This window comes from Leptonotus elevatus, chromosome 11 (genome assembly GCF_054856555.1).
Source record: "Leptonotus elevatus isolate MCC_2025b chromosome 11, RoL_Lele_1.0, whole genome shotgun sequence".
Classification (NCBI taxonomy): domain Eukaryota; kingdom Metazoa; phylum Chordata; class Actinopteri; order Syngnathiformes; family Syngnathidae; genus Leptonotus; species Leptonotus elevatus.
Window position 1 is genome coordinate 7,725,093 of NC_141249.1, and position 6,000 is coordinate 7,731,092.

The window sequence follows — 6,000 nt, forward strand, 5'->3', positions numbered from 1 at the left end:
TTAAATACTGTATATTTAAGATAAATACATTTAAATATTTTATTTAAATATATTTAACTTTATAAAGTTTATCTTACATAGTGCTTGTACTGAGAAGAAACAAAGCTACGTGAGCAGACTACCAAGAAAATGCTACATTAGCATTCGCTAATGTTAATTAGCAGTAGCTCGTGCCAATAACACACTGATCTGTACTGGATAGCCAATAGGCCAAGACTTTTGAAGCCGTGAGGCCGCCATATTACCACTCAAAAGAAACGTTTCTCGGCATACGATCCTATACATTTACAGTATCGAAATTGGAGAACATTTGAGACAGTACTTAGTAGAAACAGCATGATTTATGATGTTTTACATTTGTTAAACATAAACAAGAGGACTTCAGACACTTTACAACTTGCCTTGAATAGTGCATAAATTATATGCTTAATGATGTTTACTTGAGGAAACTTTATTTTATAATAAAAATATATATAGTAAATAATTATACCTGGAATTCAATAAAAAATGCCTCTGCCAAATCTAATATTGGGGTCTAAAGAACTGAGCGATAAAAAGAAAAAGGGGGTCTTTAAAAAAAACAAAACTTTTTTTACTTATAAATAAATAGTGACCACCCCCACCCTATACTAAGAGCTTACGAGCTGTATATGTCTAATCTGTACGTATACTAAATATTTTATATAGTAGTCTGCTCGCGAGATGGGAGGGGTAAGATGGCCGCGCTGTGGCTTCAACAGCTTGCACGGGCGCGTATGGGCTACCCAGTAATATATACAGATCATTGCAATAACAGAAAAAGTCAACTGCGGCTGACTTAAGTTCTTTATTTAGGTTTTTAAAAAAATTATAATTTTAAACCTATTTTGACAAAGTAAGTAGTAGAAAGTACCGAAATTAGTTTTCAAATGTAGATAATAAAAATTTGAATGTCGACAGAAATGACTTTCTAAAGTACTGAAAAAATAGCACATGAGCAGAAAATAAACTTTACACCATCATGAAAATAATATTTATGTGTAAAAGCTATAGTTGATTAAGTAAATAAAACAATACTTTTGAGCTTTGTGTAAACAAGCTTCTTCCCCTTGTTGAAGACCTTGAAACCAATATAAAGGTGTTTATGACTTCTTCCTGATTTGTCCACTGGACTCTGTCGAAGGAAAGTAAAAACATGTTTTGCTACCAACGCACATGGACTTTGATGCACGCCTGGAGGTGACAGACAGGTATTGTGCCAACTTAATTGTGTTTGCACATCAGCACTCTCGCTCAGGTGGGAAGGGGCCAGGGGGAGTGATTTTATTGTTCTGATAAAGATCTGCTCATGTTTTGGCCTCCAACTTGCAAGGTCAGACTGGAAAGTTTGCACAACGTGTCATGCAGGGTTTGTGTGGTGATACATGTAAATAGTCAGGTAAACGTTACACGTCACATAGCAAATAAATCAAAAGTAACTCTTGGCCGATGACCTTAAAATAGTGCTGGGTTTTGTCTGCTCCTCAGTGTTTGTGTGCTGTGGTCAATCAGGGTCACTGTGGGTTTGAACATGTGGGCGAGAAGTCAGGTCGACCTGAGGAGGACTAAGGAGGAAGATCATGAAAACTTCCTCCATCTGTATAGTTCATTTGAGCAAACATGAAAAAGAAAAAGCTTGTTGTAAACTGTAAGCTTAGCATCTGTTTTCACGAGGACGTAGGAGGACACGGTATTTATAACCTTTAGATACAGTAAATGCAATAGTGTTGTCTCAAACAAAAAAATGCTGGAATTTATTTGTGCTTTCTTGTCAATCACTGAAGGAATATTTAGTCTACCTGGGTCAGTATTGCGCAAAAGTGCCTTTGGTATTCTTATCAGAATCACTCAGCCAACATGAAAATGTAGCAGAATGTCTTTTTATAAGCAGCCAAACATGATAAGTCCGTAAAGTACAGCAGCAATCTTGGAAATACGACGAGGATGACGAGGTCGTCGTGTGAACAGCGACTAACGGCCGATGCGTCATTCTGGTGTGTTTGTGTCACTCACGGTGTTCGTATATCACTTAATTGATTATCATTTTGCAATCAAAAACCATTCATAATTGTTTTAGCTACTATAGGTGTCACTGATGCAAAGGTTGGAGGCCATCATAGTCACTTTTCTGCTTGATATGTTTTCACAAAAAGTTATTTTCCACCGGATTTTGGGCAAAGTGGTTGAATTTCTTAAAACGTACCTATGCTCTACTACAGATTACTAGAGAAAGGAAAAATGTAGATGAAAGGCCAACGTATGGCGAAAGAAAGGATTTGCTTTTGGCACACAAGCTCATCTGAAGCAGGGTGAAGGTAATGTCATGGCTTGGGCTTGCATGATTGCAACGGGCTCACTAGTCTTTATTGATGACGCAACTCATGAGCAGCACAATGAATTTTATTCTGAAGCCTACAAAACTACGCTCCTAATTTTTTCTTTAAAAAAAAGATTATTATTTTTTTTTAAATAATAATTACAATTATTTATTTTAAAAAAAGGAAAAGATTCTTAAAAATAAGGTGCGTCAGGTGATTTTTTTTAATCGTAATTAATTGCATGACTTCACTAGTTAACTCACGATTAATCACAAATTTTATAACTGTTCTAAAAGTGCAAAAAACATTCTAGGTTTCATACTCTTGTTAACAAAAGTAAAAAAAAAGAAGAGTTAAACTAATAGAAATAGTTCAAATGAATTTTTGACGTCTATAGCCATCAATGGCAGTGAATGAGTTAAATGGGAAGTCAACATTTCTTGACAATAATATGTTATATGTGACAGCATCACTCGTCTAAACATGACGTTCTGATTAATATTACATTTGTGGAATATGAGTTATGTAGCAAAATCCAACCATTTTTAGCCATCTCAGGGGGCGGCCATTTTGCCACTTGCTGTCGACTGAAGATGACATCACAGCTGCTCAACTCTCAGGTAACAACCAATCACAGCTCAGCTTCAGAAAAACAGGTGAGCTGGAATTCTAGAGTTCTTGCATGAAAGCTGAATTCAGACATGGTTCAAGTCACATCATTACTTTTTTGTTTGTTTTTGTATTTGCTCTCGAGTGGCGCAATTCAGATAAGAATCATGGCAACGTCAAGAGAAACAAACTAATGGAGTCAGATAGTCAGATTGGAGTTGGGCCTCTTCCAAATGCGGATACAAATCTGAGACTTAAACGTATTGTGTTCAAAATGTATTCCATTGAGGGATTAAAATGTTGTAGCCTTCATTTGCCTGTACTTTGTGTTTTGAGGGTGTTCGTCTCTGATGACGTTATAGGATGTCCTCTTATTTTGTCACAGTGACCTGCCAAAACCCCGTATTGTTGTTCATCTGAAAGCCACAGGAGAGCCAAGATTTCCTTTTGGACGAGTTTGCAGTCAAAGTCACGCACGCGCAGTGTTTGAGTCACTATGGAGACAATAAAGTCCATTGACTGGGGATGGGAGTGCTGTGGTTGACTCACTGACTCCAGATTATTTGGTTTTATGTTCTCATTTTATTTCCTTGCACAATTCAGTCTCAAATATCCATTTTCTTTGCACAAATATTGCATAACAGAGAAATCTGATGCTTACCTCCTACTTGTATCTATTGCTAGTTCGATTAATGAGCTTAATCTCTGGCCCTCCATGATAAAGCTGACTGCATGTTGCACATTAGCGTTTTCTACCTCTAAGCATTGAGCAATGACTTATCTTCACTTTGATGTCACTGTTAGATGATTGACGTCACATCCTCAACCTGTATCTCTATTATTAATTTATATGCCATAAGTAAATGAAAGTGTAGTTTAAACATTTTTTTCCTTTTCTATTTGGCGTAAATCCACTAAGTGAATACAAGTACTGTATTTCTTTAACAAATATAATTTTAAAAATTGACGAGAATGCGTATGAATTTTGTCCTCAGACTCAAAACTCTAAGCATAAAGCATCAGCTCCCCCTGCTGCAGCAATGACAACAATGCGGCGCGCAAAGGAATGTTAATTCATCTTCCCTCGTCCAGTGACTGATCTTAACCGTGGTGCCGAGACTGAACAGGCATGTTCTCGTCGTTGTTTTAGCACAAACTCCCCCCCCCCCCCACCTTCAACTAACATACAGTGCGCTGAAAGCAAGCTCCGTTGCTGCCATTCACCCCATGGACCGACACCGCCTCTATGCGTCAAAGTGCGGCACTGCAACACTCTATCCCCCATAATACTGTTCTTAAAGGTTCTGGAATAAAGTTGTTTAATTCAATTAAAGGGCTTTTTTTTTTTTTACTTTATATATTTTTATTTTATTTATTTATTATTTAACAAATTTGATTTCAATGTTGTCCTCAAAAGGCCAGCCGTGGCCAGCGAACTGGTCCTCAATGACGTCAGCCTTTTTTTCGTCCCCTGATTGGTTGCTCAGAGTTAAACAAGTTTATGTCCACATGATTTGAACAGAAATTGGATGTAATTGGTCTAACGCGGGGATAGGCAAGTTCGGTCCTAGAGAGCTGTAATCCTGCATGTTTTCTCTGTCTCCTGCCTCCAACCCAGGTGTTTCAAATCAGCTCATAATTACGTTCTGCAGGAGCCTCTCAGCTGTGTTCGAGGAGGGAGACATCCAAAACATGCAGGACCGCGGCACTCGAGGACCGAACTTGCCTACCCCTGGTCTAGCGTTTGATGACCTAAACAGCCTAGAAGAGGCACTCAAAGGCAAAAGCAATACAATACGCCATTCGTTTTCACCGTGTAAGTGGCGGTGCATTGTGGAAATATCAGAAGGGGCCGCCCGGATGTTCAGAATTGTCCAGCAAAGTTGGTCTAACAACAAAACACATCTGTAGCGATCAGCACACTGAATACATAGAAGTAATCAGCATCTATAGTGTCATAGTATTTATGAATTTTAAAAGAGTTTATGTTATTAGATAAATAGTTCCTATTTGCTCCAACTGGTGTTTGTGGCGCAAATGCAATAGCTACATGCTGTTATAATATAATGTTATAATGCGTATAGTATTAGGTTTATACGTGATAGTGGCAGTTTTAAGTGTAAGTCTAAAGCCCAGGGTTTTTGTGACTGAATTATTTTGTTCCAACAATTCTGTTCGTAAGTCAGGACTCTGAAAATTAAAATTACGGAAAATTACGAGCAGGGGTCACCGATTAATTTAATTGCTAATTGTGAGCTGCACATTTTGGGGATAAAGCCTCTCACTGCAATGGACACAACCACGAGCTTGTCTCTACAAATGTTATGGTTTGGTCATGCACTACAATACCAGCCACAATCTGAACTACACTTTTTTTGTTTTGTTTGAGAATAGCTAACTCGTACCTAACAACATAAACAGTGAGCTCAAATTAAATTCTGAAAAAAAATGAGGGTGGTAATGATAATAGAGTTTTAACTTTGAGAATATTAGCTGTTGGTAAGGCACTGAGTGGTAGAAAGCAAGAAAAGTTCCACATAAGGTTAAGAGGTCAGGTTTAGGTACAGATATGTACTAATAAATCGATCTGGGAGAGGTGGGAGGATAGTGTGAACAAACCATTTTTGATGGTGTAATTTTGTTAATGTATTGTATGTAACGTATTATGTTTCAACAAAGTACTGTACTGTATACACTCTCTAGCTTGTTTATAAAGGACATATTATAAACATAACTAATAATACATATTATAAACATAACTAATAATCTCTTAAATTTGGGGACTTGGGGGCTAGGATTCAATTTAGAGGTGCTGGAACACACCAACAAATAGAATATAAACGTCCATGCAGTGCACCCAGCAAGGTGAACATGAACAGTGACACAATGCCAACTGATCACAATGTTTTGAACTCGTGAAAATATATGTGAACTATTTTTGGTTAAAACCTGGCTAATCATCATCATCAACGAGAATCTTTGCCCCCCTTTCTATAAGCGTTGCATGTTTTATTTTGAAAGTCCAAATCGGAACCGCTCTCCCTCTTGCATCAAT